We start from the raw sequence: 12702 nt of genomic DNA, 5'->3' as shown, positions 1-12702 counted from the left end.
CCATGCCGGCTGTAAGTAAAAGCACGGTAACAACAGTGCTTTTCAGGTAGCTTCGGGGCCGCATCAACGGAGCTTTCATAATGGGAAAACTAGCCTTGTGCCGTCAGCCTCTAATTTCTAGGTTGACACGCAGCATACACGCAGGAGCAGAACTTCCTGGTTCTACGCAGTGTTCTGGTACTGAAACGGGTGCTGAAGCAAGGCCCCTAGGAGTGTTGAAAAGCTTACTACCTTGAAACTAAAGCAGAACAACGATGAAGGCCTCATGGAGCTGCTGCACGCCTCTCGTTTTGCAAGGATAATCAGGGCCTTACTTCGAAGCTTGGGCTCACGTTGACTTTCACTTTAGGTATAGCGCAGAGCAGGGTGAGCTTCCAACAAAGAACTGGAAACCCAAGGTTTCTTAGGAGAAAACTCAGTTTCTTCTCAGAACCATGCCGCCAGTGAAGAAAACCCCGGCAACAACAATGCTTTTCAGGTAGCTTCGAGGCCGCATGAACGGAGCTTTCATAATGGCAAAAGAAGCCTTATGCCATCAGTCTCCAATTTCTAGGTTGACACGCAGCATACACGCAGGACCAGAGCTTACTGTCTCTACGCAGTGTTCTGGTACCAAAACGGTTGCTTAAGCAAAGTCCCTAGGAGCCTTGGAAAGCTTACTACCGTGAAACTAAAGCAGAACAGCGATGAAGGCCTCATGGAGCTGCTGCACGCCTCCCGTATTGCCAGCATAATCAGGGCCTTACTTCGAGGCTAGTGCTCACATTGACTTTCACGTTTGGTATAGAGCAGAGCCGGGTGAGCTTCCAACTAGGAACTGGAAGCACAAGGTTTCTTTCGAGAAAACTCATTTTCTTCTATGTGCCATGCCGGCTGTAGTAAAAGCACGGTAACAACAGTGCTTTTCAGGTAGCTTCGGGGCCGCATCAACGGAGCTTTCATAATGGGAAAACTAGCCTTGTGCCGTCAGCCTCTAATTTCTAGGTTGACACGCAGCATACACGCAGGAGCAGAGCTTCCTGGTTCTACGCAGTGTTCTGGTACTGAAACGGGTGCTGAAGCAAGGCCCCTAGGAGTGTTGAAAAGCTTACTACCTTGAAACTAAAGCAGAACAACGATGAAGGCCTCATGGAGCTGCTGCACGCCTCTCGTTTTGCAAGGATAATCAGGGCCTTACTTCGAAGCTTGGGCTCAGGTTGACTTTCACTTTAGGTATAGAGCAGAGCAGGGTGAGCTTCCAACAAGGAACTGGAAACCCAAGGTTTCTTAGGAGAAAACTCATTTTCTTCTCAGAACCATGCCGGCAGTGAGGAAAACCCCGGCAACAACAATGCTTTTCAGGTAGCTTCGAGGCCGCATGAACGGAGCTTTCATAATGGGAAAAGAAGCCTTATGCCATCAGTCTCCAATTTCTAGGTTGACACGCAGCATACACGCAGGACCAGAGCTTACTGTCTCTACGCAGTGTTCTGGTACCGAAACGGTTGCTTAAGCAAAGTCCCTAGGAATGTTGGAAAGCTTACTACCGTGAAACTAAAGCAGAACAGCGATGAAGGCCTCATGGAGCTGCTGCACGCCTCCCGTTTTGCCAGGATAATCAGGGCCTTACTTCGAGGCTAGTGCTCACATTGACTTTCACGTTTGGTATAGAGCAGAGCCGGGTGAGCTTCCAACTAGGAACTGGAAGCACAAGGTTTCTTTCGAGAAAACTCATTTTCTTCTATGTGCCATGCCGGCTCTAAGTAAAAGCACGGTAACAACAGTGCTTTTCAGGTAGCTTCGGGGCCGCATCAACGGAGCTTTCATAATGGGAAAACTAGCCTTGTGCCGTCAGTCTCTAATTTCTAGGTTGACACGCAGCATACACGCAGGAGCAGAGCTTCCTGGTTCTACGCAGTGTTCTGGTACTGAAACGGGTGCTGAAGCAAGGCCCCTAGGAGTGTTGAAAAGCTTACTACCTTGAAACTAAAGCAGAACAACGATGAAGGCCTCATGGAGCTGCTGCACGCCTCTCGTTTTGCAAGGATAATCAGGGCCTTACTTCGAAGCTTGGGCTCACGTTGACTTTCACTTTAGGTATAGCGCAGAGCAGGGTGAGCTTCCAACAAAGAACTGGCAACCCAAGGTTTCTTAGGAGAAAACTCATTTTCTCCTCAGAACCATGCCGGCAGTGAGGAAAACCCCGGCAACAACAATGCTTTTCAGGTAGCTTCGAGGCCGCATGAACGGAGCTTTCATAATGGGAAAAGAAGCCTTATGCCATCAGTCTCCAATTTCTAGGTTGACTCGCAGCATACACGCAGGACCAGAGCTTACTGTCTCTACGCAGTGTTCTGGTACCGAAACGGTTGCTTAAGCAAAGTCCCTAGGAATGTTGGAAAGCTACTACCGTGAAACTAAAGCAGAACAGCGATGAAGGCCTCATGGAGCTGCTGCACGCCTCCCATTTTGCCAGCATAATCAGGGCCTTACTTCGAGGCTAGTGCTCACATTGACTTTCACGTTTGGTATAGAGCAGAGCCGGGTGAGCTTCCAACTAGGAACTGGAAGCACAAGGTTTCTTTCGAGAAAACTCATTTTCTTCTATGTGCCATGCCGGCTGTAAGTAAAAGCACGGTAACAACAGTGCTTTTCAGGTAGCTTCGAGGCCGCATGAATGGAGCTTTCAAAACGGGAAAACAAGCCTTGTGCCATCAGTCTCTAATTTCTAGGTTGACACGCAGCATACACGCAGGAGCAGAGCTTCCTGGTTCTACGCAGTGTTCTGGTACTGAAACGGGTGCTGAAGCAAGTCCCCTAGGAGTGTTGAAAAGCTTACTACCTTGAAACTAAAGCAGAACAACGATGAAGGCCTCATGGAGCTGCTGCACGCCTCTCGTTTTGCAAGGATAATCAGGGCCTTACTTCGAAGCTTGGGCTCACGTTGACTTTCACTTTAGGTATAGCGCAGAGCAGGGTGAGCTTCCAACAAGGAACTGGAAACCCAAGGTTTCTTAGGAGAAAACTCATTTTCTTCTCAGAACCATGCCGGCAGTGAGGAAAACCCCGGCAACAACAATGCTTTTCAGGTAGCTTCGAGGCCGCATGAACGGAGCTTTCATAATGGGAAAAGAAGCCTTATGCCATCAGTCTCCAATTTCTAGGTTGACACGCAGCATACACGCAGGACCAGAGCTTACTGTCTCTACGCAGTGTTCTGGTACCGAAACGGTTGCTTAAGCAAAGTCCCTAGGAATGTTGGAAAGCTTACTACCGTGATACTAAAGCAGAACAGCGATGAAGGCCTCATGGAGCTGCTGCACGCCTCCCGTTTTGCCAGGATAATCAGGGCCTTACTTCGAGGCTAGTGCTCACATTGACTTTCACGTTTGGTATAGAGCAGAGCAGGGTGAGCTTCCAACTAGGAACTGGAAGCACAAGGTTTCTTTCGAGAAAACTCATTTTCTTCTATGTGCCATGCCGGCTGTAAGTAAAAGCACGGTAACAACAGTGCTTTTCAGGTAGCTTCGGGGCCGCATCAATGGAGCTTTCATAATGGGAAAACTAGCCTTGTGCCATCAGTCTCTAATTTCTAGGTTGACACGCAGCATACACGCAGGAGCAGAGCTTCCTGGTTCTACGCAGTGTTCTGGTACCGAAACGGGTGCTGAAGCAAGGCCCCTAGGAGTGTTGAAAAGCTTACTACCTTGAAACTAAAGCAGAACAACGATGAAGGCCTCATGGAGCTGCTGCACGCCTCTCGTTTTGCAAGGATAATCAGGGCCTTACTTCGAAGCTTGGGCTCACGTTGACTTTCACTTTAGGTATAGCGCAGAGCAGGGTGAGCTTCCAACAAGGAACTGGAAACCCAAGGTTTCTTAGGAGAAAACTCAGTTTCTTCTCAGAACCATGCCGGCAGTGAGGAAAACCCCGGCAACAACAATGCTTTTCAGGTAGCTTCGAGGCCGCATGAACGGAGCTTTCATAATGGCAAAAGAAGCCTTATGCCATCAGTCTCCAATTTCTAGGTTGACACGCAGCATACATGCAGGACCAGAGCTTACTGTCTCTACGCAGTGTTCTGGTACCGAAACGGTTGCTTAAGCAAAGTCCCTAGGAGTCTTGGAAAGCTTACTACCGTGAAACTAAAGCAGAACAGCGATGAAGGCCTCATGGAGCTGCTGCACGCCTCCCGTTTTGCCAGGATAATCAGGGCCTTACTTCGAGGCTAGTGCTCACATTGACTTTCACGTTTGGTATAGAGCAGAGCCGGGTGAGCTTCCAACTAGGAACTGGAAGCACAAGGTTTCTTTCGAGAAAACTCATTTTCTTCTATGAACCATGCCGGCTGTAAGTAAAAGCACGGTAACAACAGTGCTTTTCAGGTAGCTTCGGGGCAGCATCAACGGAGCTTTCATAATGGGAAAACTAGCCTTGTGCCATCAGTCTCTAATTTCTAGGTTGACACGCAGCATACACGCCGGAGCAGAGCTTCCTGGTTCTACGCAGTGTTCTGGTACTGAAACGGGTGCTGAAGCAAGGCCCCTAGGAGTGTTGAAAAGCTTACTACCTTGAAACTAAAGCAGAACAACGATGAAGGCCTCATGGAGCTGCTGCACGCCTCTCGTTTTGCAAGGATAATCAGGGCCTTACTTCGAAGCTTGGGCTCATGTTGACTTTCACTTTAGGTATAGCGCAGAGCAGGGTGAGCTTCCAACAAGGAACTGGAAACCCAAGGTTTCTTAGGAGAAAACTCATTTTCTTCTCAGAACCATGCCGGCAGTGAGGAAAACCCCGGCAACAACAATGCTTTTCAGGTAGCTTCGAGGCCGCATGAACGGAGCTTTCATAATGGGAAAAGAAGCCTTATGCCATCAGTCTCCAATTTCTAGGTTGACACGCAGCATACACGCAGGACCAGAGCTTACTGCCTCTACGCAGTGTTCTGGTACCGAAACGGTTGCTTAAGCAAAGTCCCTAGGAATGTTGGAAAGCTTACTACCGTGAAACTAAAGCAGAACAGCGATGAAGGCCTCATGGAGCTGCTGCACGCCTCCCGTTTTGCCAGGATAATCAGGGCCTTACTTCGAGGCTAGTGCTCACATTGACTTTCACGTTTGGTATAGAGCAGAGCCGGGTGAGCTTCCAACTAGGACCTGGAAGCACAAGGTTTCTTTCGAGAAAACTCATTTTCTTCTATGTGCCATGCCGACTGTAATTAAAAGCACGGTAACAACAGTGCTTTTCAGGTAGCTTCGGGGCCGCATCAACGGAGCTTTCATAATGGGAAAACTAGCCTTGTGCCGTCAGCCTCTAATTTCTAGGTTGACACGCAGCATACACGCAGGAGCAGAGCTTCCTGGTTCTACGCAGTGTTCTGGTACTGAAACGGGTGCTGAAGCAAGTCCCCTAGGAGTGTTGAAAAGCTTACTACCTTGAAACTAAAGCAGAACAACGATGAAGGCCTCATGGAGCTGCTGCACGCCTCTCGTTTTGCAAGGATAATCAGGGCCTTACTTCGAAGCTTGGGCTCACGTTGACTTTCACTTTAGGTATAGCGCAGAGCAGGGTGAGCTTCCAACAAGCAACTGGAAACCCAAGGTTTCTTAGGAGAAAACTCATTTTCTTCTCAGAACCATGCCGGCAGTGAGGAAAACCCCGGCAACAACAATGCTTTTCAGGTAGCTTCGAGGCCGCATGAACGGAGCTTTCATAATGGGAAAAGAAGCCTTATGCCATCAGTCTCCAATTTCTAGGTTGACACGCAGCATACACGCATGACCAGAGCTTACTGTCTCTACGCAGTGTTCTGGTACCGAAACGGTTGCTTAAGCAAAGTCCCTAGGAGTCTTGGAAAGCTTACTACCGTGAAACTAAAGCAGAACAGCGATGAAGGCCTCATGGAGCTGCTGCACGCCTCCCGTTTTGCCAGGATAATCAGGGCCTTACTTCGAGGCTAGTACTCACATTGACTTTCACGTTTGGTATAGAGCAGAGCCGGGTGAGCTTCCAACTAGGAACTGGAAGCACAAGGTTTCTTTCGAGAAAACTCATTTTCTTCTATGTGCCATGCCGGCTGTAAGTAAAAGCACGGTAACAACAGTGCTTTTCAGGTAGCTTCGGGGCCGCATCAAAGGAGCTTTCATAATGGGAAAACTAGCCTTGTGCCATCAGTCTCTAATTTCTAGGTTGACACGCAGCATACACGCAGGAGCAGAGCTTCCTGGTTCTACGCAGTGTTCTGGTACTGAAACGGGTGCTGAAGCAAGGCCCCTAGGAGTGTTGAAAAGCTTACTACCTTGAAACTAAAGCAGAACAACGATGAAGGCCTCATGGAGCTGCTGCACGCCTCTCGTTTTGCAAGGATAATCAGGGCCTTACTTCGAAGCTTGGGCTCACGTTGACTTTCACTTTAGGTATAGCGCAGAGCAGGGTGAGCTTCCAACAAGGAACTGGAAACCCAAGGTTTCTTAGGAGAAAACTCATTTTCTTCTCAGAACCATGCCGGCAGTGAGGAAAACCCCGGCAACAACAATGCTTTTCAGGTAGCTTCGAGGCCGCATGAACGGAGCTTTCATAATGGGAAAAGAAGCCTTATGCCATCAGTCTCCAATTTCTAGGTTGACACGCAGCATACACGCAGGACCAGAGCTTACTGCCTCTACGCAGTGTTCTGGTACCGAAACGGTTGCTTAAGCAAAGTCCCTAGGAATGTTGGAAAGCTTACTACCGTGAAACTAAAGCAGAACAGCGATGAAGGCCTCATGGAGCTGCTGCACGCCTCCCGTTTTGCCAGGATAATCAGGGCCTTACTTCGAGGCTAGTGCTCACATTGACTTTCACGTTTGGTATAGAGCAGAGCCGGGTGAGCTTCCAACTAGGAACTGGAAGCACAAGGTTTCTTTCGAGAAAACTCATTTTCTTCTATGTGCCATGCCGACTGTAATTAAAAGCACGGTAACAACAGTGCTTTTCAGGTAGCCTCGGGGCCGCATAACGGAGCTTTCATAATGGGAAAACTAGCCTTGTGCCATCAGTCTCTAATTTCTAGGTTGACACGCAGCATACACGCAGGAGCAGAGCTTCCTGGTTCTGCGCAGTGTTCTGGTACTGAAACGGGTGCTGAAGCAAGTCCCCTAGGAGTGTTGAAAAGCTTACTACCTTGAAACTAAAGCAGAACAACGATGAAGGCCTCATGGAGCTGCTGCACGCCTCTCGTTTTGCAAGGATAATCAGGGCCTTACTTCGAAGCTTGGGCTCACGTTGACTTTCACTTTAGGTATAGCGCAGAGCAGGGTGAGCTTCCAACAAGGAACTGGAAACCCAAGGTTTCTTAGGAGAAAACTCAGTTTCTTCTCAGAACCATGCCGGCAGTGAGGAAAACCCCGGCAACAACAATGCTTTTCAGGTAGCTTCGAGGCCGCATGAACGGAGCTTTCATAATGGCAAAAGAAGCCTTATGCCATCAGTCTCCAATTTCTAGGTTGACACGCAGCATACATGCAGGACCAGAGCTTACTGTCTCTACGCAGTGTTCTGGTACCGAAACGGTTGCTTAAGCAAAGTCCCTAGGAATGTTGGAAAGCTTACTACCGTGAAACTAAAGCAGAACAGCGATGAAGGCCTCATGGAGCTGCTGCACGCCTCCCGTTTTGCCAGGATAATCAGGGCCTTACTTCGAGGCTAGTGCTCACATTGACTTTCACGTTTGGTATAGAGCAGAGCCGGGTGAGCTTCCAACTAGGAACTGGAAGCACAAGGTTTCTTTCGAGAAAACTCATTTTCTTCTATGTGCCATGCCGACTGTAATTAAAAGCACGGTAACAACAGTGCTTTTCAGGTAGCCTCGGGGCCGCATAACGGAGCTTTCATAATGGGAAAACTAGCCTTGTGCCATCAGTCTCTAATTTCTAGGTTGACACGCAGCATACACGCAGGAGCAGAGCTTCCTGGTTCTACGCAGTGTTCTGGTACTGAAACGGGTGCTGAAGCAAGTCCCCTAGGAGTGTTGAAAAGCTTACTACCTTGAAACTAAAGCAGAACAACGATGAAGGCCTCATGGAGCTGCTGCACGCCTCTCGTTTTGCAAGGATAATCAGGGCCTTACTTCGAAGCTTGGGCTCACGTTGACTTTCACTTTAGGTATAGCGCAGAGCAGGGTGAGCTTCCAACAAGGAACTGGAAACCCAAGGTTTCTTAGGAGAAAACTCAGTTTCTTCTCAGAACCATGCCGGCAGTGAGGAAAACCCCGGCAACAACAATGCTTTTCAGGTAGCTTCGAGGCCGCATGAACGGAGCTTTCATAATGGCAAAAGAAGCCTTATGCCATCAGTCTCCAATTTCTAGGTTGACACGCAGCATACATGCAGGACCAGAGCTTACTGTCTCTACGCAGTGTTCTGGTACCGAAACGGTTGCTTAAGCAAAGTCCCTAGGAATGTTGGAAAGCTTACTACCGTGAAACTAAAGCAGAACAGCGATGAAGGCCTCATGGAGCTGCTGCACGCCTCCCGTTTTGCCAGGATAATCAGGGCCTTACTTCGAGGCTAGTGCTCACATTGACTTTCACGTTTGGTATAGAGCAGAGCCGGGTGAGCTTCCAACTAGGAACTGGAAGCACAAGGTTTCTTTTGAGAAAACTCATTTTCTTCTATGAACCTTGCTGGCTGTAAGTAAAAGCACGGTAACAACAGTGCTTTTCAGGTAGATTCGGGGCCGCATCAACGGAGCTTTCATAATGGGAAAACTAGCCTTGTGCCGTCAGCCTCGAATTTCTAGGTTGACACGCAGCATACACGCAGGAGCAGAGCTTCCTGGTTCTACGCAGTGTTCTGGTACTGAAACGGGTGCTGAAGCAAGGCCCCTAGGAGTGTTGAAAAGCTTACTACCTTGAAACTAAAGCAGAACAACGATGAAGGCCTCATGGAGCTGCTGCACGCCTCTCGTTTTGCAAGGATAATCAGGGCCTTACTTCGAAGCTTGGGCTCACGTTGACTTTCACTTTAGGTATAGCGCAGAGCAGGGTGAGCTTCCAACAAAGAACTGGAAACCCAAGGTTTCTTAGGAGAAAACTCATTTTCTCCTCAGAACCATGCCGGCAGTGAGGAAAACCCCGGCAACAACAATGCTTTTCAGGTAGCTTCGAGGCCGCATGAACGGAGCTTTCATAATGGCAAAAGAAGCCTTATGCCATCAGTCTCCAATTTCTAGGTTGACTCGCAGCATACACGCAGGACCAGAGCTTCCTGTCTCTACGCAGTGTTCTGGTACCGAAACGGTTGCTTAAGCAAAGTCCCTAGGAATGTTGGAAAGCTACTACCGTGAAACTAAAGCAGAACAGCGATGAAGGCCTCATGGAGCTGCTGCACGCCTCCCGTTTTGCCAGCATAATCAGGGCCTTACTTCGAGGCTAGTGCTCACATTGACTTTCACGTTTGGTATAGAGCAGAGCCGGGTGAGCTTCCAACTAGGAACTGGAAGCACAAGGTTTCTTTCGAGAAAACTCATTTTCTTCTATGTGCCATGACGGCTCTAAGTAAAAGCACGGTAACAACAGTGCTTTTCAGGTAGCTTCGGGGCCGCATCAACGGAGCTTTCATAATGGGAAAACTAGCCTTGTGCCGTCAGCCTCTAATTTCTAGGTTGACACGCAGCATACACGCAGGAGCAGAACTTCCTGGTTCTACGCAGTGTTCTGGTACTGAAACGGGTGCTGAAGCAAGGCCCCTAGGAGTGTTGAAAAGCTTACTACCTTGAAACTAAAGCAGAACAACGATGAAGGCCTCATGGAGCTGCTGCACGCCTCTCGTTTTGCAAGGATAATCAGGGCCTTACTTCGAAGCTTGGGCTCACGTTGACTTTCACTTTAGGTATAGCGCAGAGCAGGGTGAGCTTCCAACAAAGAACTGGAAACCCAAGTTTTCTTAGGAGAAAAGTCAGTTTCTTCTCAGAACCATGCCGGCAGTGAGGAAAACCCCGGCAACAACAATGCTTTTCAGGTAGCTTCGAGGCCGCATGAACGGAGCTTTCATAATGGCAAAAGAAGCCTTATGCCATCAGTCTCCAATTTCTAGGTTGACACGCAGCATACACGCAGGACCAGAGCTTACTGTCTCTACGCAGTCTTCTGGTACCGAAACGGTTGCTTAAGCAAAGTCCCTAGGAATGTTGGAAAGCTTACTACCGTGAAACTAAAGCAGAACAGCGATGAAGGCCTCATGGAGCTGCTGCACGCCTCCCGTTTTGCCAGGATAATCAGGGCCTTACTTCGAGGCTAGTGCTCACATTGACTTTCACGTTTGGTATAGAGCAGAGCCGGGTGAGCTTCCAACTAGGAACTGGAAGCACAAGGTTTCTTTCGAGAAAACTCATTTTCTTCTATGTGCCATGCCGGCTCTAAGTAAAAGCACGGTAACAACAGTGCTTTTCAGGTAGCTTCGGGGCCGCATCAACGGAGCTTTCATAATGGGAAAACTAGCCTTGTGCCGTCAGCCTCTAATTTCTAGGTTGACACGCAGCATACACGCAGGAGCAGAGCTTCCTGGTTCTACGCAGTGTTCTGGTACTGAAACGGGTGCTGAAGCAAGGCCCCTAGGAGTGTTGAAAAGCTTACTACCTTGAAACTAAAGCAGAACAACGATGAAGGCCTCATGGAGCTGCTGCACGCCTCTCGTTTTGCAAGGATAATCAGGGCCTTACTTCGAAGCTTGGGCTCACGTTGACTTTCACTTTAGGTATAGCGCAGAGCAGGGTGAGCTTCCAACAAAGAACTGGAAACCCAAGGTTTCTTAGGAGAAAACTCATTTTCTCCTCAGAACCATGCTGGCAGTGAGGAAAACCCCGGCAACAACAATGCTTTTCAGGTAGCTTCGAGGCCGCATGAACGGAGCTTTCATAATGGGAAAAGAAGCCTTATGCCATCAGTCTCCAATTTCTAGGTTGACACGCAGCATACACGCAGGACCAGAGCTTACTGTCTCTACGCAGTGTTCTGGTACCGAAACGGTTGCTTAAGCAAAGTCCCTAGGAGTCTTGGAAAGCTTACTACCGTGAAACTAAAGCAGAACAGCGATGAAGGCCTCATGGAGTTGCTGCACGCCTCCCGTTTTGCCAGGATAATCAGGGCCTTACTTCGAGGCTAGTGCTCACATTGACTTTCACGTTTGGTATAGAGCAGAGCCGGGTGAGCTTCCAACTAGGAACTGGAAGCACAAGGTTTCTTTCGAGAAAACTCATTTTCTTCTATGTGCCATGCCGGCTGTAAGTAAAAGCACGGTAACAACAGTGCTTTTCAGGTAGCTTCGGGGCCGCATCAACGGAGCTTTCATAATGGGAAAACTAGCCTTGTGCCGTCAGTCTCTAATTTCTAGGTTGACACGCAGCATACACGCAGGAGCAGAGCTTCCTGGTTCTACGCAGTGTTCTGGTACTGAAACGGGTGCTGAAGCAAGGCCCCTAGGAGTGTTGAAAAGCTTACTACCTTGAAACTAAAGCAGAACAACGATGAAGGCCTCATGGAGCTGCTGCACGCCTCTCGTTTTGCAAGGATAATCAGGGCCTTACTTCGAAGCTTGGGCTCACGTTGACTTTCACTTTAGGTATAGCGCAGAGCAGGGTGAGCTTCCAACAAGGAACTGGAAACCCAAGGTTTCTTAGGAGAAAACTCATTTTCTTCTCAGAACCATGCCGGCAGTGAGGACAACCCCGGCAACAACAATGCTTTTCAGGTAGCTTCGAGGCCGCATGAACGGAGCTTTCATAATGGCAAAAGAAGCCTTATGCCATCAGTCTCCAATTTCTAGGTTGACACGCAGCATACACGCAGGACCAGAGCTTACTGTCTCTACGCAGTCTTCTGGTACCGAAACGGTTGCTTAAGCAAAGTCCCTAGGAATGTTGGAAAGCTTACTACCGTGAAACTAAAGCAGAACAGCGATGAAGGCCTCATGGAGCTGCTGCACGCCTCCCGTATTGCCAGCATAATCAGGGCCTTACTTCGAGGCTAGTGCTCACATTGACTTTCACGTTTGGTATAGAGCAGAGCCGGGTGAGCTTCCAACTAGGAACTGGAAGCACAAGGTTTCTTTCGAGAAAACTCATTTTCTTCTATGTGCCATGCCGGCTGTAAGTAAAAGCACGGTAACAACAGTGCTTTTCAGGTAGCTTCGAGGCCGCATGAATGGAGCTTTCAAAACGGGAAAACAAGCCTTGTGCCATCAGTCTCTAATTTCTAGGTTGACACGCAGCATACACGCAGGAGCAGAGCTTCCTGGTTCTACGCAGTGTTCTGGTACTGAAACGGGTGCTGAAGCAAGGCCCCTAGGAGTGTTGAAAAGCTTACTACCTTGAAACTAAAGCAGAACAACGATGAAGGCCTCATGGAGCTGCTGCACGCCTCTAGTTTTGCAAGGATAATCAGGGCCTTACTTCGAAGCTTGGGCTCACGTTGACTTTCACTTTAGGTATAGCGCAGAGCAGGGTGAGCTTCCAACAAGGAACTGGAAACCCAAGGTTTCTTAGGAGAAAACTCATTTTCTTCTCAGAACCATGCCGGCAGTGAGGAAAACCCCGGCAACAACAATGCTTTTCAGGTAGCTTCGAGGCCGCATGAACGGAGCTTTCATAATGGCAAAAGAAGCCTTATGCCATCAGTCTCCAATTTCTAGGTTGACACGCAGCATACACGCAGGACCAGAGCTTACTGTCTCTACGCAGTCTTCTGGT

Source organism: Eubalaena glacialis, chromosome 10 (assembly GCF_028564815.1).
Source record: "Eubalaena glacialis isolate mEubGla1 chromosome 10, mEubGla1.1.hap2.+ XY, whole genome shotgun sequence".
In the NCBI taxonomy this organism is placed as follows: Eukaryota; Metazoa; Chordata; class Mammalia; order Artiodactyla; family Balaenidae; genus Eubalaena; species Eubalaena glacialis.
Note: the sequence above shows the minus strand (reverse complement) of the source record.